This window comes from Pleurodeles waltl, chromosome 1_1 (genome assembly GCF_031143425.1).
Source record: "Pleurodeles waltl isolate 20211129_DDA chromosome 1_1, aPleWal1.hap1.20221129, whole genome shotgun sequence".
In the NCBI taxonomy this organism is placed as follows: Eukaryota; Metazoa; Chordata; class Amphibia; order Caudata; family Salamandridae; genus Pleurodeles; species Pleurodeles waltl.
The window spans coordinates 932,807,222-932,831,042 of NC_090436.1; positions in this window are offsets into that span (position 1 = coordinate 932,807,222).

Here is a 23,821-nt window from a genome sequence, read left to right on the forward strand (position 1 = left end):
TACAGACCGCTGGTGGACCTGTCGACAATGGAAGAGAGACACATCATAGTCACCTACAGACTTGATCGTGCAACAATCCAGGAACTGTGTGCCCAGTATACCACCTCTAGTGCAGGTCCTGCCAGTACTCCATTTCATGGCAAGTGGTTCCTTTCAAACAACAGTGTCCATTGCATCAGAGATGTCCCAGCCAATGTTCTCTAACGTGTTGTCCAGAGTGTTGTCTGCCCTGCTGAAACACATGTGCAGCTACATCGTGTTCCCTCAGGTGGAGGATTTGCCCACAGTGAAAGGTGACTTCTATGCCCTGGGACAAATACCCAACATCATTGGTGCCATTGATGGGACACGTGTGGCATTGGTACCCCCACGCAGGAGTGAACAGGTGTACAAAAACCGGAGGAGCTACCATTCTATGAATGTGCATATGGTGTGTTTGGCAGACCAGTACATCTCCCATGTGAATGCCAAGTTTCCTGGCTCAGTGCATGACGCTTACAATTTGAGAAATAGCATCATCCCTTATGTGATGGGGCAACTCCAGAGGCACTGTGTGTGGCTTATAGGTGAGGACAAGGACCCTATACAGTGTGAATAGGTGTCTTGGTATGGGGTTGTCCCTAAGGGTTAGTGTGTGTCTAACAGTTGTCCCTCGATATTTGCAAGGTGACTCTGGTTACCCCAACCTGTCATGGCTACTGACCCCAGTGAGGAATCTCAGGAAAAGGGCAGAGGAAAGCTACAATGAGGCACATGGGCGAACTAGGAGGGTGATTGAACGAACCTTCGGACTCCTGAAGGCCAGATTCCAGTGCCTCCATATGACAGGTGGTTCTCTCTACTACTCACCGATGAAGGTGTGCCAGATCATCATGGCCTGTTGTATGCTGCACAACCTGGCTTTGTGACGCCAGGTGCATTTTATGCAGGAGGATGGGCCAGATGGTGGTCTTGTGGCAGCTGTGGAGCCTGTGGACAGTGAAGAAGAGGAGGCAGAAGAAGAGGATATCGATAACAGAAACAACATAATCATGCAATACTTCCAGTCGGACACATGGAAGAAGATGCCACTGCCTCCCATATCTCATACTATTTTTGGAGCTAGCATAAGTCTGTCTTTTTCACTCAGTCTATAGACCCTGACTTGTCACTTTGGCTTTCCATTTCACAGATGTGGGTCCCACTTTGTGCCCTCTGCTATATTTCCTCCAGGCCTACAGCTCTGTTACATCGGTATGTGCACAAGTAAATTGACATTGCTATATTCCATGGTCATTGCAATTACACGTTTGTGAAAGCACAGACTGACTCCAGATTGTTTTGTGATTGAAGTGTGTTTATTTCTGTGCAAATAAGTGGAGGGGGTTGTAAAATGGGCAGGGGGGACGGTGGAGGAATGTCCATGGCAGAGTCCAGTCTATTTGTTTCACAGGTGCATTGTCCAAAGGGGCATAGGAAGTGGAGCAATGGCAGTTGAAGGTTGGGCAGGGTGACAAAGTGGGACAGAAGGGTGACATTCAGGGGGGTCTCATTTCCTGGCGGGGGTCTTGGCAATGTTCTCTGTCTTGTTCCTCGACCTCAGGGACCATTTGCGGGGTGGTTCTCCATCTGCACGGGGTGGGGTGCTGGTGTCGTGTTCCTGTGGCGGTGCGTCCTGTCCACTAGCACCGGTGGAGGGCTGTTCATTGTCCAGGCTAGTGTCAGGTGCCCCTTGTTGTGCCACAGTGTCCCTCCTGGTGTTGACAAGGTCTTGCAGCACCCCTGCAATGGTGACCAGGGTGTTGTTTATGGACGTCAGGTCCTCCCTGATCCCCAGATAGTGTTCCTCCTGCAGCCGCTGGGTCTCCTGAAACTTGGCCAGTACCGTTGCCATTGTCTCCTGGGAATGATGGTACACTCCCATGATGTTGGAGAGGGCCTCGTGGAAAGTGGGTTCCCTGGGCCTGTCCTCCCCCTGTCGCACAGCAGTCCTCCCAGCTTCCCTGTTTTCCTGAGCCTCTGTCCCCTGAACCGTATGCCCACTGCCCCCAGGTCCCTGATTTTCTTGGGTTGGTGGGTTTGCCTGGGTTCCCTGTAGTGGTGGACACACTGCAGATTGATATGTCCTGGGGACAGAAGTATGGGCCCGCTGGGTAGGTGCTGTGGTGGTGTTTCCTGAGGGGGAGGCTCTGTGGTGGCTTGTGCCAGTGTCAGGGGAACTGACTGTCCCGAGGTCCCTGATGGGCCGGGCTGGTCAACTTGAGCCAGTTGTGCAGAGCTGCTGTCATCACTGTGGGTCTCTTCTGGGGGGGACTGGATATGTCTGGTACCTCCTGTCTGGTGACGCTGGATAGGGGTCCTGCAGGGGTGTAAAGGCATGATTATTGCATCTGTGTGTGCCATCGTGTGCAATGGGTGAGTGACCCTGTACTCCAGTGCTTGCATTATTGGCTTGGTCCTTGTGTGATATTTGGTTTGGGGTCTGTGTGGGTATCTGTAGTGGACATGCTTTGGTGATGGGTGTCCATGCTTTGGTGTTGCATGCAGGGCTTGGTATTGGGATGGGTGGGTTGTGATAGTGGGGCATAAGTGAGGTGTTGGAGTGATGGGTGTGAGGGTGAGGGTGGGAGTATGTGATGGCATGCAGGTAGGGTGGGGGGATAAGGTAGTAAAGAGTTGACTTACCAGAGTCCAGTCCTCCTTCTACTCCTGCGAGTCCCTCAGAATGCAGTATTGCCAAGACCTCCTCCTCCCATGTTGTTAGTTGTGGGGGAGGAGGTGGGGGTCCACCGCCAGTCCTCTGTACAGCAATCTGATGTCTGGAAACCACGGAACGCACCTTTACCCGCACGTCATTCCACCTCTTCCTGATGTCATCCCTAGTTCTTCGATGCTGTCCCACTGCGTTGACCCTGTCGACAATACTGCGCCATATCTCCATATTCCTTGCAATGGAGGTGTGCTGCACCTGTGATCCGAATAGCTGTGGCTCTACCCGGACGATTTCCTCCACCATGACCCTGAGCTCCTCCTCAGAGAACCTGGGGTGTCGTTGAGGTGCCATGATGTGGTTTGAGTGATGTATAAGGTGTTGGTGTGTGTTGTTTGAGGTGCGTGGATGTTGTGTAAGTGATGGTGTTGTGTGTCTGTGGATGCTGGTGTTGTTTATGGTGGTGTCTCTCTCTGGCATGGTTTCAGAATTCTGGTAGTAAGGGTTTGTTGGTGATGTGGGTGTGTGCTTTATATTGGATTGGGTGTGTGGGTGTGGTGTGTGGTGTGTGTATGTGTGTCAGGTGTGTGTATTTTGATTTGTCCAATGTGGCTGTGTTTTGTAAATGTGTGTGTATTTTGAGCGCGGCGGTGTGTACCGCCAATGGAATACCGCAGTTGAAAGACCGCCGCGTTGATTTGTGGGTCGTGATAGTGTGGGCATATTCCTGTTGGCGTGATGGTGTCTTGTTTTGTTATCGCCGGTTTATCACTGACCTTTGGTGTGGCGGACTTGTGTGGTTGCCTGTATTATGGCGGATTCTGAGCTGTGGGTCATAATAGCTGTAGCGGAATTCCGCGGCCGCAGTGGTATATTGGTCGTCTCCTGCACGGCGGTAAGCGGCATTTACCACCAGGGTTGTAATGAGGGCCATAGTTCTTCTCACCTGGATGAGTACACCTTATTCTTTTTTCCTTCCTTACTATCCCTAGGGATCGAGCCAGGGGCGTCTTACTTATGTTTGTTTCTTTTAACATCACCTGTAAAACATCCCAAGTGGAGACCAGTTTGTGTTACTTGCGTATGGTTAGGTTGGATTTTAAAAATACCTCAGTATATTAGAGCTCAATTTTTAGAATACATTCTCACAGAATAAACCCTCAGAACACTTATTGGCTCTGAAGACTTATTTAGAAGTTTATGCAGAAAGGCAACGTATCGCATATTCGGTGGTCCTACTAGGAGCCTTTGATATCTTTCTTTGTCAATCCCTGTATCAAGTTGGCGAAGAGATCTCCATGGGTGACCATTGCTATTGCCATTTTGAGCATACACACCAAGTGAATCTGCTTCATATTATTTTGCTCTAGCATAATCTGGTGTTTGTAGATCAAAATAATAAAAGTGAGGGTACAGCAGAAGTTATCCCCACATTTATCGGAAGCAGGTCTAATTCTATCATTGAGTATATATCAATTTAGTGCAATCTGTAATGCAGTTTGAAGTTATTTGGAATGATTTTAGTGACCATAATCCATTTTCTCTCAGTATAGATTGGAGCTAGTGGAGGGAGTAGTGCCTAGAGAAGGGCCTAAGACCCCAAATATTAAGCCCTGTGATCAAGGGTGAAAATTGAAATGGAACAAGGTCTCCCCAGATTCCTTTTTAAATAATCTACACTGTGAATGTGATCAGGATACTAGTATCTCTTTAGAGGCTTCCTCACAGCCTGAAGCATTACTGAGCACATTTGGCAAGGTTTGTATGCAAGTTTCAAAGTAACTTGTGTCTGCGGTATAACTAAGACCTCCAGTAATTGATGGTTTGACCATAACTGTTCCCTGGTGCATCAAAGTTTGCCTACAACCATGAAAAAAAGTCTGAGGAGTAATACTGAAGTAACTGTGTGTACAAAGAGATATGAAACAGCCTTAGCTTATTACAAGAAGGAAATCAGAAGTGAAGCCTGGAAACAACTTCTCCAGGTTAACATTTTGAAAAGTAGTGTCAGATTTTGGGAAATAGAAAATTGCCTGTATTTTACAGGTGAGTCCAACAGTATAGTGGAGTGTAATTTAGCTTTGGTTTCCTGGGATCAGCATTTACAGTGGATATATGGGTCTGCATCTGCTGAAATCTTAACCAGCAATAGTGAGAATCCTGGTTGGAAATCTGTGATGGCTTTTCTTGAAGAATTGCTATGGGCCATTACTAATATGTCCAAAAACAAAGCGCCAGGCCTTGATAGAGTTTCTGGCAATTTATATAAAATGAGCTCTAGGAAATGGATGAAAATCTCAGCTAATACTTTAAATGCCACATGCAATGTGGGTATTCCTTCATCATAGGTGAGAGTAATAATTATACCTGTGTTTAAGAAAAGGGGGAGAAATGATCCAAGGTGTTGTAGGCCCAGACCACTCCTAGATTCAGTGGTCAAGGGTATTGTACTAGATATTCTCACTAGGTTAACTACACAGCTGACTGAAATACTGTATTGTCCATCTTACAGTATGGCTTCAGGTCCAGGAGGAGCACAGTAGACCAATGTCTGAATCTCCAGATGATTATTTGGCAATACACAATAGCCAAAGGGGGCTTGTTACATCTAGCCTTTATGAAACTCCTTAACATGGGGATTGACAGAAACATAGTGAACATTTTGCATGATCTACATAGGTACTTGTCTGTGGTAGTCACATATGATCAGTCAGGTGTTTATATCCATCTTTTAAAGTTCATCTGGGAGTAAGTCAGGGTTGCATTTCAGCCCCACAGTTTTTGACATTATAAATATAATACTTGGGCTCAACTTTATGCACTGCTTGTAAAGATATCCTTCTGGCAGGATCTCAGTTAATCCTGGCACTTTTATTTGCTGATGATGCAGGTTGTCAGCAAGAACAGGTATGGGACTCCAGCAACTTCTTAAAGCCTTTGTTAGCTTTGTAAACAGTCCCGATCTGAGTACAAACTATAGTAAATCTCACATAATGGTTATGGGTCACATAAAAAAAAGCCACAGAAAATGTATCTTGGTGGGAAGTGATATTACCAGAGTGAAGGCCTTCTCATATCTTGGGGTCCTGTCTGATAATTCTTTGGCCCCTTTGGTGATAGTTAAAAGAAATGCACTGGCTAAAATGATTGGTTCTGTATTTGGTTTTGCTTGCCGCATGGGAACAAAGCCAGTTAAGACTCTGGTTAAAATTTACCAATCCAAACGTATTTCCAAGGCTAGGTATAGAAGTGATATTTGGGGTTATAAGGAGGCCAATTAATTACAAGCTTTTGATATAAATGTATTAGGAGCTTATTGTCAGTCCCCCAATCTATGGCCTCTTAGACTGTTCTTCGAGAATTAGAACTGGATAACATTTCAGATCCTTTAGCTCTCTGACCTCTGCTCAGAAGATCATGATATGGCTAAAATCAGACATGGATGTGAACCAGACCGTTCTGAAGGATTGCATGTCATTGAGATGATGGGTACTGTTCCTTAGTGTAGTTATATCAAAGCCTCATTTGCGAAACTGGGATGACCCGACGTATACATGACCCCAGAAAGGATTGAACATGACGATTTGGCATGGGTGAAGGGGCAGTAGATATCTGCAACCCATACAGAGATAGAAGGGAAGGAAAGGTTTAAACCCTCAGAGCAACACTGTATTACGCTGAAATCACGCCTGTTTACAGAACCCTATTTTACAGTGGTCATGTATCCTCATCATTGATATTCATCAAAGAGATTTGGGCTAAATTCATTGCTTTCTCTTTTGGCCAAACCACAGTGATGGAACAAAGTTGTAAATGTAGTGCCAGATTTAGAAAAGTGGTGATGCACCTAGTGCAGCGCCACTTTTCTTGCACCCCATAGCACCCCCTAATGCCACCATGTGTGCGCCGTATCTAAGATATGATGCACCAAAGTGGTAGTTAGGCAACTAGTGTAAAAATGTTTGACACTAGTTCGGAGATATTCAGGATTAGCGTCTAAAATGTTGATGCAAATCCTGCAAAGCCTATTGAGGCCCATTATAAACAATGGTGTTCCTCCTTTTAACACCTGCTCTGAGCAGGCGTTAAAAGTGCTGGAAAAATGATGTAAAGAAATTTCATAGATTTCTTTGTGCCATTTATTTGCCCCCCCCCCATGTGGGAAAGCACCCTTTGCATACATTATGCCTGGTGGAGGCATAAAGTAGTGCAAAGGGTCAAAGGGTTACAAAGTGGTGCAATGCATGCATTGCGCCACTTTGTGAATTTGGCGTGACAATTATGGCCTCAGGCCACATTCGCGTAAAACAAATAATGTTAATGTAGTGCAAGGAGGCTCTTGGCCTCTTAAATCTTTCCCTTAGGTCCTTCAATTTGTGATTTTTTCTCAGAACAAGATACTATGAGGCAGATTTAAGAGACCTTAGATCCTTTTTGCGCCACATTAGCATAATTTTTTTTAATGTTAAAGTGAACCAATGAGGCCACAATCGCCACACCAAATTTACAAGTGCATCACTTTGTAACCCTTTGCGCTACGTTATGCCTGCGCCAAGCATAATGTATGCAAAGGGGGCATTCCTCCCGTTAGGGAGCCTGAAAAAATGGTGCAAAGAAATCTAAGAGATTTCCTTGCATCATTTGTTTTTACACTTTTAATGCCTGCTCGGAGCAGGCATTAAAAGGAGGCACACCATTGTTTACAATGGACCTCAATAGGCTTTGCAGGATTAGCGTCAACATTTTTTACGCTAATCCTGCAAAGCTCCGAACTAGCGTCAGCAATTTTGATGCTAGTTCCCAAATTGCCACAATGGTGCGCCATAACTTAGATATGGCACACACGTGGTGGCATCAGGGGGTGCTTAGGGACACAAGAAACGTGGCGCTGCACTGGGTGCAGCACCTCTTTTCTTAAATAAGGCCCTATGCATTTTGTAATGTTTTGTAAACACAAAAGTTCTTTGCGACAACAGTATATTTTATCTTTACTGAGAGGCAAACAATTTATGCAAATTAAACCTGCTATAACCTTTTTACATATAGGTCTAATTAATTTATATGTTTTAATGTGGGCAGTTTTTTTAACTGGGGCAGCGAGACTCAGACAAAAGTGAGACTTATAGCCAACAGGCTTAGAGGTTCTAGTGCAATATATAATGTTCCTTGTAATGATTTTTAAATGGATATTTTATCATTGTTTTTTCCTGTGTATTTTTAAGAGATAAGTGTTACTCAAGATTTTAGAATTGTGTGATTTTATATGGATTACTGTATTCTTTTTCATTGTTTGTTTCTTTTACGGTTTTAAGTAACCGAATAAAGAATATTTGAATTGACTGCATTTTGCTCTCTCACAATGGGCACGTCCGCACACAAAGCAGTTCCCTTCAGTGCCAGTGTTTTCGATTTTAGTTTTTAATGACTTTATTGTTACCTTTGTGTTAAAAGCCTGAGGTGAAAGCAGGGTTCTTTACACCAGATGCGAGCTCAGGCAACATTCCATGCTTTGTCAGTTCTTGTCTCCTGCCAATGCATACTTTTTTTTGGAGTGTCCTATGTTTATCTGACTCCCCAGCATAACAGATTTCATCCATTTGAAACTGTTCTGTAGCGTCAATATTATACATGTGAACTCATAGGCAGATATTTCTTCAGAACACGTTTATTCTGGACTCATTTTCACCAGTGGTTCTTGGTTCTTTAATACACTTTGCGCTGGAAAAAATGCCTTTTTTGTGTTGACTTTGAAGCACTTGTACCATTTTGGAATGTTGACTTCCTTTCTCCTTTCTTCTTTCTTTATTTTTTCTATTTTTTATTTCTTTATTTCTCTCTTGCTTTCTTTCTTTCCTTCTTTCTTCCCATTTTCCTTTCTTTCATTCATCATTTCTCTCTTTCCATCTTTCCTTCCTTTTGCTTCCCTTATGTCTTTCCATCTTTCTTACCTTTTTCTTTCTTTCTTTCTTTCTTTTTCTCTTTCTTTCTTAAGGCTGGTAGCCAATGGCAGAACAATTTACTTTTTTTGGTCTGTGTTAGCCAAGGCCTTTTGATTGTGTTAAAATTATGTGTATGGCGTAGATAAATAGGGATTTATGGCTACCAATCATCCTTTTGTTTGGGGTTGTGTCATTCACACTTTTCTCCAACCCACTTAATCATGCATCAAGGGACAATGCATGACTCCAGTACAGCCAGCTGACTTCTCTATGAGTTACAGCATGCTTCCCTTTCACGAGCAGAACATATGCACACAAAATCGTTCCCTTCTTTGTCAGGGAGCACTATCATAATGTGTGCTTTTTTTTTAGACCAAAACACATTTTTGCCTTTTATGATTTCTTTTATTTTTTCATTGACATATGCCTGTAGCTTCCTAAACAAAGCTTTGCAAAAACAATGACAAGACAAAACAAGAATTGCCAAAAGTTTGCCAGACAATCCCATACCTATTCTCTTTGCCAATGCTTGTTTTGAATGCATTCCAATTGTCGCATAGGCTTTCATTATTCTAATGAGACTACTGGATTTTGAGCAGCAGAATTGCCTGCGGTGTGGGAGACTGAGTCTGACCCACTACAGGTGACACCTGTCGCCCCAATCCGGGTTTTACTCCAGCTAACTAGCAGTGTCTCATCTCTACCCAAGGGCAGGGATGATTGGGCAGCCGAGCCCATGACATAATTGATTTCTCAGGGACACCGTGGTCACTCAGGTCTCATCCATTTCTCTCAGTTAAGTTAGTCTCACACATACCATGACAAACAGAGGCAGTACATGTTTCAATAAGATTTTGATGACGCAACTGCATCTTAGATAGCAAAGCATGGGCCGCAATAACCAGGATGATACAGCATGACAAGATTAAAATTGTGACAAGGAGAGTAAAGCATAGAGATAACGCTACCATATTGTCACTAGAGTCAATAGACTATTTCCTACCTAGGCTATAATTGATTGAGCACAGCGTGTTCAGCTCTAATTCTGCCCTTCAGGTTCCCCTGGGAAGACATCATCCCCCATACCTGAGCAAAGGCCTGAAGTCTGCATAAGCAGCTGTGGCGAAGCGTTCAGCAATCAGCATACAGTCGTCTGGCTGGAATCTCCCTCTAACGTGTAATGGACAGAGCACTGTTTTTATAATAAAACAGATGATATTCTGAGAAAATGTCCCTACGTAAGGATGTGTGTTTTTCTATGAATACCAGAGACAAAACTTTTACCTCGTTCACCCGCAACCTATCTTACTACAGCCTTGAACGATGCACAGAGTGAGCAAGAAAGTCTTGCTTGAGAACATAGTGCTGGCCTAGGCAAAAACAGCTAGATAGAGAGAAATAAAACAAGACTGCAAAAGTGGCTACTATAAGAATAATAGAATGAAGCTGAATAAAATATATCTAGGTTAAAGTGCACAGCGGCAGGCCTAGTATGCTAAAATAATGTCCATTGAGCTATAACTAAAATGGCTACACAACACAATGAGAAGGAGCTTATGATACCTGATTCTGAATTGCAGCCATTAGAAATGGGGATAGTTGTGCATGTTTTCCTTCATAACAATGTGTACAAACAGACATTGGGCGTCATTCTGACCTCAGCGGTAAAAGGCCCTTACCGCCGGTCAGAAGACCGCCATTCTACCGCCGCGGCCGCGGAAACCCGCCATGGTAATTCTGACCAACAACTGCCAAGCCGCCAAAAACCCGACATCCACGGAAGGCCGCCTCATCAGCGGGCAGCGATAAACTGGAGATGACCAAACCTCCACCGCCACGCCAACACAAACACGCCCATGCCATTACGACCTACCAATCCACGCGGCGGTCTTTCAGCCGCGGTATTCCATTGGCGGTACACACCGCCGCGGTCAAAATACACACCCAGGCTCCAAAACCCAGCCACATTGGACAATTTGAAATACACACACCTGATACACATACAAACACCACCCCCACACATCCAAGCAACTATAAAACACACACCCACATCACCCACAAACCCCCACTAGTTGGAAATCAGAGAGAAGGCGAGAGAGAGCGAGAGAGAGAGAGAGAGAGAGAACAGCAATCGAAAACCCCAACACACACAGGAACCCAACATCATCAACCACACCACATCTACGCACATATCACCACACACCACCACTCACATCACCGCAAACACCACCCCACACCTCATCCACACCACCCCATGGCACCCCAAAGACACCCCAGGTTTTCTGACCAGGAACTCCGGGTCATGGTGGAGGAAATCATAAGGGTAGAGCCCCAGCTCTTCGGCACACAGGTGCAACACACCACCATAGCCAGGAAGGCGGAGCTATGGCAGAGGATTGTCGACAGGGTCAACGCTGTGGGACAGCATCCCAGAAACCGGGAAGACATCAGAAAGCGCTGGAACGACCTACGGGGGAAGGTACGGTCGATGGTCTCCAGACACAACATCGCTGTGCAGAGGACTGGCGGCGGACCCCCACCCACCCCTCCCGAATTCACAGCATGGGAGCAAGAGGTCCTTAACATCCTGCATCCTGCGGGCCTCGCTGGAGTAGGCGGAGGAATGGACTCTGGTAAGTCTAGTCTCAACTACTCCCCCCCCCAACCACCAGCATGCCAACCCACACCCCCACCCTCACCCCCAACCCCCCAGCACACAGCCTCCCTGCCAATGTCTCACCAGCACAACCCACCCAACCCAAAACCAAACCCTGAATGCCAACACAAACCATGGACACCCATCCCCTATGCATGACCACTCCACATACCCATCCCCCCCACAAACCACCCTCACAACTCCTGCCACAAGGGGATGCCAGCACTGGGGGACAAGGGCACCCACAAATCGCACACCATGGAACACACAGAAGCAATAACCATACTCTTTCACCCCTGCAGGGCCCGAACGCCAACACACCGGCCAGGAGGGTCCAGATATGTCCATCCCACCCCCAGAACAGGCCCGCAGTGAGGACAGCAGCTCTGTCGACCTGGAACCTGATGACCAGCCCGGACCATCGGGGACCTCTGGACAGTCGGTTCCCCACACACAGACACAGGCCACAGCAGACCTAACCCCCTCTGGGAATATCAGCACTGCTCCCACCCAGCGGGCCCATGCCTCTGTCTCCAGGACAGGTCAATCAGCGGTGTGTCCGCCACTACAGGGCACCCAGGCTGACCCAACACCCCAACAACAACAGGGACCTGGGGGCAGTGGTAGTGGGCACACCGTCCAGGGGACAGAGGCCCGGGGAAACAGGGCAACTGGGAGGGCTGCAGTGCGACAGGGGGGGGAGGACAGGCCCAGGGAACCGACTCTCCAAGAGGCCCTCACCACCATCATGGGAGCATACCACCGCTCCCAGGAGACGATGGCGACGGTAATGGCCAGGTTCCAGGAGATCCAGGCACAGCAGGAGGTACGGTACATGGGGTACAGAGAGGAGCTCAGGAACATCGTCCAGGCCCTGAACCTAATAGTCACCACATTGCAGGACCATGTGGCACCCCAAAGGGCCCCTGTCACCAGCCCAGACCAGGAACAGCCTACCACCTCCGCCGGCGCTAGTGGACAGGAGGCCCCCACACAACGACGGGCCACCAGAACCCCACCTCCTGCTGAAGATCAACCACCCGCAAGAGGAGCCTGAGATCACAAAGGAAGACAGAGTAGGATGCCAAGACCCCCGCCAGCCTAAGATCCCCCCGGATGTCATACCACTGTCCCACATCGTCACCCTGTCCAACCTTGAACTGCCCCTGCTCCATCCTTCCACAGGCATATGGACAATGCACCTGTGCGACCGAGAACTGGACTCTGCCATGGACATCACTCCACCCCCACCCATCACCGTTTTACTATCATGGACCTATATGTAGCACTTTAAATAAATCACTTATTGCACATAAAACACTCAGGAGTCTGCTTGTATTCTTAACAAATGTATTATGCATAACGGGTCAAAAATGTGCAGTTACTTTGTGATGACAACATACCAATGTCAATTTGCTTTACTCCATTGCCGAACAAACCAGAAGTCACGCAGTGGGTCATACAGCTCTGAAAAGCCAAGGGAAAGTCACAATTCAGTTGAAAGGAATTGGGGGGAAACACAGAAAGTAGAGATGCAGGAGGCCAGAAGTAAATGTAAAATGACGTGGGGGATTCTTACCTGGGTGCTACTGAAAATACTGTTGTATGACCGTGTCCCTGTTGTCCGTGTCGTCCCCGTCGTCTTCCTCCTCTTCACTCTCCACAGGCTCCACAGCTGCTACGACACCACCATCTGGACCATCCTCCTGCAGAAAAGGCACCTGGCATCGCAATGCAAGATTGTGAAGCATACAGCAGGCCACGATGATCTGGCACACCTTCTTGGGTGAGTACATTAGGGATCCCCCTGTCATATGCAGGCACCTAAACCTGGCCTTCAGGAGGCCGAAGGTCCTTTCTATGATCCTCCTAGATCGCCCATGGGCCTCATTGTACCGTTCCTCTGCCCTGGTCCGGGGATTCCTCACTGGGGTCAGTAGCCACAGCAGGTTGGGGTAACCAGAGTCACCAATTAGCCACACACGGTGTCTCTGTAGCTGTTCCATCACATAGGGGATGCTGCTATTTCGCATAACATACGCGTCTTGCACTGACCCAGGGAACTTGGCATTTACATGGGAGATGTACTGGTCAGCCAAACAGACCACCTGGACATTCATAGAATGGTAACTTTTCCTGTTTCTGTACACCTGCTCATCGTCTTTTGGGGGTAGTAAGGCCACATGGGTCCCATCAATGGCACCAATGATGTTGGGGATATGTCCAAGGGCATAGAAGTCAGCCTTCACAGTGGCCAAATCACCCTCCTCAGGGAAAATTATGTAGCTTCGCATGTATTTCGTCAGGGCAGACAACACTCTGGACAAAACCTTTGAAAACATAGGCTGAGACATCCCTGATGACATGGCCACTGTTGTCTGAAAAGACCCACTTGCCAAGAAATGGAGGACTGACAGAACCTGCACCAGAGGGGGAATTCCTGTGGGTTGGCGGATGGGGGACATCAGTGCTGGCTCCAGCTGGGCACACAGTTCATGTATAGTGGCTCGGTCAAGTCGGTAGCGAAGTATTATATGACGTTCCTCCATTGTCGACAGGTCCACCAGCGGTCGGTACACGGGAGGATTCATCCTTCTCCTCGCAAGTCCCAGCGGACGGTGGCTAGGAAGGACAACATGGAGCACAGAGTCAAACAACCCACAGGTACGTAACTACAGCTTGCACAGTACATGATTCTCAATGCATTGAATGGCTTGTATGAGTGGCAATGCAAGGCCTAGGCCTGTGTGAAGCAGTAGTAATTAAGCCCTGTGGTCCCTTGTTATGGCGGCTGCCTGACCTGAGATGTGTGACAATGGGATGTGAGGTCAATGCGCTGGCGTGACACACCGTGGCTGTAGGCGGTCGAAGACCGCGGCGCAAAGCCGCATTGGTTAACATCGAACCCTATGGGTTTCACGGGCCAATGACTAGCTGCACCGGTGGTCGCGGAACGCACCGCGGCGGTACGCGCCGCCGCGGGCGTGACCGCCATTTTCTATCTGATTAATCACTCGAGACCTGATCATCCACAGGAGAGGACCTATACTGCAAGTGCTGCTGTGACCTCGGTCTGGGACATACAATGGCTGCTGCGACTGGGGAAAGGGCCCCTGCCTTCACGACAGAAGAGTTGGAGAAACTTGTGGATGGGGTCCTGCCCCAGTATGCGCGACTCTACGGTCCTCCAGACCAACCGGTAAGTACACTGTGTGCACGTTGAATGGGCTATGCCTGGGTTGTGTATGGTGGATGTAAGATGGTGGGGTGGGGAGACAATGACGAGTGCAAGGCACGACAGATGAGAGCATGTGCCACATGGCAAGGTTGGGGAGGGGGGGCCAATCGCATCTATCATGCGGAAAATTGATGATATTTCAATTTCCACCCTGTCCATGTCAAATAGGTCAGCGCCCATCAGAAGATCGACATTTGGCGTGCCATCGCCAAGGAAGTCCGGAACCTGGGGGTCCACAACAGACGGGGCACCCACTGCCGCAAGAGGTGGGAGGACATCCACCGCGGGACCAGGAAGACCGCCGAGTCACTGCTGGGGATGGCCTCCCAACCTAGGAGGGGTGCCAGTCGTACCCTGACCCCCCTGATGTCCCGGATCCTGGCGGTGGCCTACCCCGATTTGGATGGGCGTGTGACGACATCACAGCAGGCACAAGGGGGTGAGTACCAGCACATTCAGCTATCTTTACACGCAGTGGAGGCGTCTGGGTGGGGGAGGAGGGCTGTGGGTGACATTAGGCCAGGGCGCTTTCTGTAGTGTAGTCCCCTCCTTTAGGCATGGCCCTGTGCCCCCGCCCCCAACCTCTGTACGGTGCCAGGTACAGCTAGCCATGGTCCTGCATCACCCATGTGCGCGTTTGTTGTCCCTAGACCTGTTGGCCCAGTCACAAGTACTCAGTAGTGTACCCCGATTGCGCGGCTTAGTGCATGAGGCTCCTGTGTCTGTCCTCTCCGCCAACTGTGTTGACAATGCATGTACTCAACCTTTTATTATGTCTCCCCCCACCCTTTTTCTTTATCTTCTTGTGCATGTGTGCTTCAGCATCATCAGGCGGAGGAGACTTGGCACCGGAGCACGAGGGAGCTGCGACTCACAAGGCCCCGGTGGGCCATGGCACAGACACCGAGGCCACCAGTGATACGGAGGGCGAGGGGAGCTTCACAACGGGGAGCCGTGGTGAAACCAGCGACACCGACACGTCCTCGGAAGGGAGCTCCCTAGCGGTGGTGGCAACATCCGTGCCCCCCGCCTCTACAGGTACAGCCGCCATCCAGCGCACCAGTTCCGCCCTCCCAGCAGCCCCTCAGCCTACGCTCCGTGCCCGCTCGCCCAAGAAGGCGGGCGTCTCCTTCGCCCCAGGCACCTCAGGCCCTGCCACTGTTACCCCTGCTGCCCTCAGGGAGGAGGTCATTGACCTCCTGAGGACCATCATTGTTGGGCAGACTACCCTTTTGAATGCCATCCAGGGGGTAGAGAGGGAGGTGCATCGTAGCAATGCATACCTGGAGGGCATTCATTCGGGTCAGTCTGCCCATCAACGATCGTTCAATGATCTGGCCTCAGCACTGACGGCAGCCATTGTCCCTGTTTCCAGCCTCGCTCTTCTAACTGCCTCCACCCTGTCTCTGTCTCCTGTTCCTCAGCCTATCCCATCCACACCATCAGACCAGCCTGCACACACCTCAACACCCAAGGGCAGCTCTTCCAGACATAAGCACCACAGATCACACAAACATTCACCCAAGCAACACCCAGATGCAGACATGCCAACAGCCACTACCACCTCTGTGTCCCCCACCTCCTCGTCTCCCTCCTCCCTCCCTGTGACGTCGCCACTCACACCTGCATGCACACCACCAACAGCCAGTACACCCATCACCAGCACACCCTCCAGTACAGTCCGCACACGTGCAGTCACCACCCCCACTGCCGTTTACACGTCCCCTGTGTCCTCTCCCACTGTGTCTGTCACCCCCTCTTCCAAGACACACAAACGCAGGCAGCCACCCACCCAACAGCCAACCACCTCACGACAGCCTCCAGTCCATGCACCTTCACCCAAGGACAGCACACCTGACTCTCCTACAACCACCTCCTCTTCCTCCACTCCCATAACCACTGCACCTACCTTTTACCTTGGTCCTAAAAAGTGTTACCTCTCCAATCTTGACCTCTTTCCCTCACCTGACCCACCCCCTCCATCTGCTAAGAGTCCCAAGAGCACCTCAGCCACCACCAGCCCGGGTTCACGTGTCAGCGTAGTCCATGGATTTTGGAGTCCCCCCTTTGCCAGCAGTGAGACATCGGTCAGCAGCAAGGGGACAGCCAGCCCCCCCCCCTGGAAAGAGGACCCGGAAAGTGAGGGGCCGCCGCGGGAGGAGTGCCACGGCTGCCCCCAAGGACCAAAGTTCGGACACTTCACCTGCCACAACATCCAGGGGAGGCAAGGCCCAGAGAGCCACAGCGAAGGAGGGCAAGGGCAGCAGGGCGGAGAAGTCAGGCAGCAGGAGCGCGGACCAGGAGGGCCCCACAAGCCCCATCCCGGGTGTGAGGGAGGACACCCAAGGGCTCAGGACACCGTCACCGAAGGGTCCAGCAACTGCACGGTCGGAGGGCGACTGAGCAGGGAGTCCTGCCCAGGTCAGACTCCCTGGAATTACAGGACAAACACCGCTGAAGAGGGCCCCGCCGTGCAGGAAGGCACCGCTGAAGAGGGCCCCGCCGTCCTGAAAGGCACCGCTGAAGAGGGCCCCGCCGTCCTGAAAGGCACCGCTGAAGAGGGCCCCGCCGTGCAGGAAGGCACCGCTGAAGAGGGCCCGCCGTCCTGAAAGGCACCGCTGAAGCGGGCCCCGCCGTGCCGGAAGGCACCGCTGAAGAGGGCCCCGCCGTCCTGAAAGGCACCGCTGAAGAGGGCCCCGCCGTGCAAGGAAGGCACCGCTGAAGAGGGCCCTGCCGTCCTAAAAGGCACTGCTGAAGAGGGCCCCGCCATGCAGGAAGGCACCGCTGAAGAGGGCCCCGCCAAGACAGGCCCCGCTCCGCTGGGCCCCGCCGTCTCAAGCACTGCTCCGCTCGGCCCTTCCTGTCGAGCACCGCTCCGCTGGGCCCTTCATCTCAGGCACCGCTCCGCTGGGCCCTTCCTGTCAAGCACCGCTCCGCTGGGCCCTTCCTGTCAAGCACCGCTCCGCTGGGCCCCGCCGTCTCAAGCACCGCTCCGCTGGGCCCCGCCGTCTCAAGCACCGCTCCTCTGGGCCCTTCCTGTCAAACACCGCTCCGCTGGGCCCCGCCGTCTCAAGCACCGCTCCGCTGGGCCCTTCCTGTCAAGCACCGCTCCGCTGGGCCCTTCCTGTCGAGCACTGCTCCGCTGGGCCCTTCCTGTCGAGCACCGCTCTGCTGGGCCCTTCCTGTCAAGCACCGCTCCGCTGGGCCCTTCCTGTCGAGCACCGCTCCGCTGGGCCCTTCCTGTCGAGCACCGCTCCGCTGGGCCCTTCATCTCAGGCACCGCTCCGCTGGGCCCTTCCTGTCAAGCACTGCTCCGCTGGGCCCTTCCTGTCAAGCACCGCTCCGCTGGGCCCCGCCGTCTCAAGCACCGCTCCGCTGGGCCCTTCCTGTCAAGCACCGCTCCGCTGGGCCCTTCATCTCAGGCACCGCTCCGCTGGGCCCCGCCGTCTCAAGCACCGCTCCGCTGGGCCCCGCCGTCTCAAGCACCGCTCCGCTGGGCCCTTCCTGTCAAGCACCGCTCCGCTGGGCCCTTCCTGTCAAGCACCGCTCCGCTGGGCCCCGCCGTCTCAAGCACCGCTCTGCTGGGCCCTTCCTGTCAAGCACCGCTCCGCTGGGCCCCGCCGTCTCATGCACCGCTGGGCCAATGACTGTGCCGGTTCTGTGTTGTGCTAATGTTCACGCTGCACTCGGCCCACCCTGCCTCCTCCATTGCCTGTGGAGACTGTTATCCACTTGATGGACTGTGACTTTGCACTCCCCAGGATATGACAGTGGGCAAGCCACCCACTGTAGAGACTTGAGAGACTGTGGCTTTGCACTCCCCAGGATGGAACAGTGGGCAACCCACCCACTGTAGAGACTTGAGAGACTGTGGCTTTGCACTCCCCAGTATATGACAGTGGGCAAGCCACCCACTATAGAGACTTGAGAGACTGTGGCTTTGCACTACCCAGGATTGGACGGTGGGCATGGTGGCCCCTTCTTGGATCTGGCGTCGTGGACTCATGTGGCTGTGGTGCCCCCCCTTCTCTTCCCCCTGAGGTGCCTGTAGTTTTGTCATGTGATGCCCCTACAGTGTTCTCTCCAATGGACTCAGGTCTCCTGTGTGGGCTTTGCCCATGTGTTGATACACTTCGGCCCACGGACATTTGCAATTTCTGTGACTGTGCGGGACTTTCTGCCTCTATTTCTCGGTCACGCAATGTTTACATTAGATAATTTTTCCATCATTTTCCTATTTTGCCATGTCTTCATTGAACCTATTTTGTACATAAATGATGTTTCTCACTTGAATCAAATCTTTTCGTTATTCCGGGGGGTTTGGGTGGTGTCACTTTGACTTGGTGCTCTGCATTGGTGTGTAGATAGTTGGGGGGTGGGTGTGATGCGTATGTGTGTGCCCGTAACCCTTCCTCCCCCCCCCTCCCCTGTGTCGTAGGTGCGGTACTCACCATTGTCGTCTGCGCCGGAGTTCGTACTCGTGGTAGATGAGCAGGTAGACGAGAGCGGGTAGGATGTGTAATTCGGGCTCCATGCTGTCCTCCGTCCTCGTGGAGTGTATAGAGGTGAGCGTTTTCCCGTTCGTAGTCTGTTTCCGCCGTGTTTTTATCGGCGGGGCTCCCGCCCCGGATGAGGTGGCAGATTGGTGAGTTGTGATAGGGTGGGCGGTACTTTGTCTGCCGCCTGCCTGTTGGCGGTGACCGCCGCACTGTTTGTCTGTCCCGCCGTGGCGGTCGGAGTGGTAATGTGGCGGGCTGTGTTGGCGGTTCCCGCCAGGGTCAGAATTCCATTTTTGGAACCGCCAGCCTGTTGGCGGGTTGGCCGCCGCTTTATCACCGACCACCAGGGTCAGAATGACCCCCATTGTGTGCTACCTATCTTTCTGGTTTAGGTCTAGTTTGACATAGTCAAAATCTTGAGGTCAAATACCCGTGGAAAGTGCAAATTTGTCCTGTAATCAGACACTAAATAAGTCTAAGCAGTGTTTGGAAAGTGACCCCATATTTTACTTCTGGCAAGTTCCTTCACCCTGCCAGTCGGAACGAGTAAGGTTTGTCAACAGCACCAAACATCATGTTGCTTTACTGACAAACCATCTTAGGGCCTCATTTATAATATGGTGCTCTTTACTCTGTTTGTTAGGATGGCGGCGAACATTAAGTCCACCATACTGATGGACAGAGGACCAATTTGTTTGTAGATTACCTTTGGCACAGTGGTTGTCTTTGCATCTTCAGATGATCTTCTGTCATGGTGATTCGTCTGAAGATGTCAAACATTTGGTGGCCTTTTTTGCCTTCAAATACAGACTCCCAAGGCGGGAGATTGTTTTTGTAGGGCAAATAACTAATAACCCTCACACCCATAGAATTTCCTGCCTGGGATCGAGGTTTTAATTTTTCTGGTGATGGATGGTGGTGCTTGACAGAAAAATGGTATATCAGACCATCTGCCCTAAACAGAGCAGGCAGTATGACAATACTACTATGATGGCCAGCACTCCATCAGAATGAGCTTACTGCTGGCCTGCATCACCACCGACATAAAGCTGACAGTCTGCCTAATTTAAAATAAAGCAGGTGGACAGAGACATTTGTAGGCAGGCTACTCCATCATGTTTGTGATGGAGTACACTATCAACCAAACTCTAAATTGGGCCCTCAGTCCCCTGTGGCCTTTTTTCTCCACCTTTCAGAATGCTATGTTTTGAGTTTGTTTATTGGGAAATACTCATTTTTCTCAGCCCTGAATAGGAGACAAGGATTGTTCAGAAGATAGAAAGTTAGTTCAGAAGTAAAAGGAGAATGGCACTGTCTGTACTTGATAAAGCAGACCTGATGTAAGAGAAGTGGGGTAATTTTGATTTAGAAATTAGGCTATAAGCTAAACTTCATGGTAGAAATCACTGCTGGCTTTGGAAACAGGTTGAGGAACAGGAAGAAAACAATGACATTCTAAAGGAGGACAGAAACCATTATCAAGTTCTGGTTAAATCTTCATACCGAACAAAAGATACTAAGGCTTACTCTACAGATGAAATTAATTACTTCGCATCCAGCGACCCCAAGAACATAGGGCTATTTAGTCTCAGACTGTTTCAAAGACTTTTGACAGCTACGTTATATGTGATTGAGAGTATGTTCACAAACAATTTTGTGCAATATTAATTAAAGTGACATCTATATTAAGCGACAGGTAAATATGGCGCTGGTACGTGTTAATCATTTTGGCTCTATGTCCTTCCCTCGCGATTAAATATGTGCAGTATCATCGCTAAAATGACCTGGCAGATGGAGGTATCGAAAATAAATCTTGTAAGAATTTCTCCGTCTGTTCTGTGTATTTTTCACACTTAGGGTATAATTATGAAGTGAGAATCCGCCCACGTTACATGAGAGAGAGAAGACTCACAGAAACTCGCTGTATTTTAGCACCTTGGCTTCCTGACTAATGAAAGGGTGGCAAAAGTAAAAAAATGCTTAAAAGTCCCCTAAAACCGGACTTAGCTCATTTTCAAAAATTCCATTGAGGAGTCTTTAAACCCTGTTCTGAAACTTTCATCACTGAAACTGAAATCTTAGTTGTATTGCGCGTAACCTTAAATAATGCTTTGATTTTAATTATAATAAAAGATGCACATGCAGTGCTTGATTAGATTATATCAGTGTGGAAACAACCATATTTGAATATATACCTTGTGAATAAACTTTAAGTAAACTTTAAATATTTTTTCCCATCCAGGCGCGGATTTTCTTATGAAGTAAGTCTAATATAAAGTAGTGCTGCTGAAATCTGTATGCACATCATTTTTTTATAGCTGCTAAGCGTCCTGTTGTCATTAGTGACACCTTCTCAATTCTGACTTTGTAGCCAAGGGGACTTTGTATCAGAGGTTCAATAGCTTCGTATTTACTAATAAATGTGTGGGTTTGACCATGATAGCATGAAGGCGCTATTGGCTAAAAAGTTCGGACTGACAGTATCAGGCATGACAAAGAAGAAACGGCAGTGGTCACCATAGGGCGGTTAGCATTTTAATAGAATCATCTTTATAGCAAAGTGATGACATGTGGAAAAGAGTGAAAAGGGCCAAGAGCAAATCACACAATAATGGAAAGAAAAACGAGATAGAGAAAGATCAAAAGAGTGGGGGACTCCAAACATGCAAGTATAAGAGACAGAGGGCCAGATTTAGTAGAAAATGATGGTGCGTGGTGCTGCGCGAAAAATGGCAGCGTTGCGCAACGTCATTTTCAAAATGCAGGGATGAGCGTATTTACTAGAATACGGCGCCCCCCTGTGTTTCCCCCTGTGGCAGCTTTAAATTTGCTGCCGAGCACCAATGCAGACGCGCTTGTGCCATGGAGCAAGTATGGCTGCGTTAAGGGGGAGATTGTATTTGTTCAGGAAGGAACACCTTCCTGTACAAAAACATTCTTAAATAGTGATTGATCTTGCTATGTGTGCTGAAAGATGCAGCATACATAGAAAGAGCATAAAATAAGGAGAAATGAAAGCATTTCTCCTCATTGTTCCACTTTAACGCCAATCCTGGGGTGGCGTTAGATTTTGGCGCTGCATCAGTTTTCTGAAAACTCCTAAATCTGAGGCAGTACCAAAATGTAATGGGTGTTGTTGTGGCATGCCCACAGCAACATCCATTGCACGCCCCTTCCACGCAAAGTGCTACGTGTGGAGGGTCCATATTTACAAGGTGGCGTTGAGCCACCAAAAGTGGCTTAAGGCCACCTTGTAAATATGGAGCAGGGCATTGCGCCACCGAAACATCTCAAAAAGTGACGCTCCATAGGGCCTTTTAAATCTGGCCCAGAGTGAGTTACACATTGTGCTTAAAGGTTTGGTGCATAGTAATAAAAGCCAAAAGGTATAAGTGGTCAAACGAGTAGGCTTTCTTATGCTTGTTATTCTGAACAACTGATTGGAAGATCTATTTTATGTTAAATCAGATGTGATAGGACCTTTGGACACTGTGGGATGTTTCAACTGTCTAATGCGTCACATTGCAAGATTTTTGTAGCCCAAAGCTATCTCAGCCATTTGAGACTTGAACCTGTAAAATTATACACACTAAGCCCCGAGCTTGGAAAATCCATGTCACATAAGAAGTGGCTTGGATGCCTGAGGCTTAACCTGTAATTCATTTGTTACTTGAAAGGTTTCTCTTCTGTCATTTACATTCTTTTTTACTTGAGAGACAGCTTTGATGTGAGTGTCTGAGTCAGTGAGGCTGTGGGATTGAGCTACAAGGCTCTACTTTCTAAAAGCGAATGCCTGTAAGATCTGGGCAAACCACATGTATAAATACTGTGAGAGTCTTGAGCATGTGCATTTTGTGTTATCATAGTTAATGGTTTGGTTTTTTTTTGGTGGTGGGGTGGGGCTCATTGGGTGAGAGCTAGCAATACCACACTTAAAAGACGGGCTCTCAACAATATGATTATTTTTATCAGAAATCTCCCTTTAAGTATTTAGTTTTTTTCTTTTCTGGCAACCATTGCGCTCTGAGCGACAGGCTCACCATGGATGTCTGACCCTTCTATTATTTACTCAGGGGCGGCTCCCCCTCCATGGCGGAGGGGCATCATCCCCTCGCCAGTAGCAGCAGCTGCAAACGTTGTTCTATAAAACGATAATAAACTATGTTTACTATCATTTTATAGTAAAAGGGGCAGGGCCATGGGGCGGTGACAGGGACGAGGGTGAGTGCACAGCACTCCCCCCTCAGTACGCTAGTATGTTTGGCCGGCCATCTCAGGCCTGCCAAACACACATGCGCACTGGGGTCTCTCCAACCCAGCAATGCATGCACTGCTTTTCTGGTGTGCAGACAACAGGCGGAGACTTCCACTGTGCCTCAGAGCACCCTGTCTGGGCACCCTGTTCAATCCTAACACTGCTTTCGTGCTGCCAGCAGCATGAAAGCAATGCTAGGATTTTACGCAGGGCAGGCTGGGAGCCTGTGCCTGCTGTCGAGGAGCAATGCAGAGCGATGAAGCACGGCACTAAAGGTAAGTTTTTTAAAATCATTATTATATTTCTTTTCGCCCCCGTCTGCCATGCACCGCCCGTCCCACTACTTTTCCCCCCATGAGCCGCCACTGTGTTTAGTGCATCTTTTGTTCAATTTAATATTATACTTGAATGTGTGGGCAAGCCAGTACCTCCATAAATTTCCCACATTTGTTCAAATTTTCACATACTGTCCTTTGAGATTCATGAGTCATGAAAACATCCCATTCTGACAGATTCATGGAGCAGGAGAAATTTCAGAAGAGATG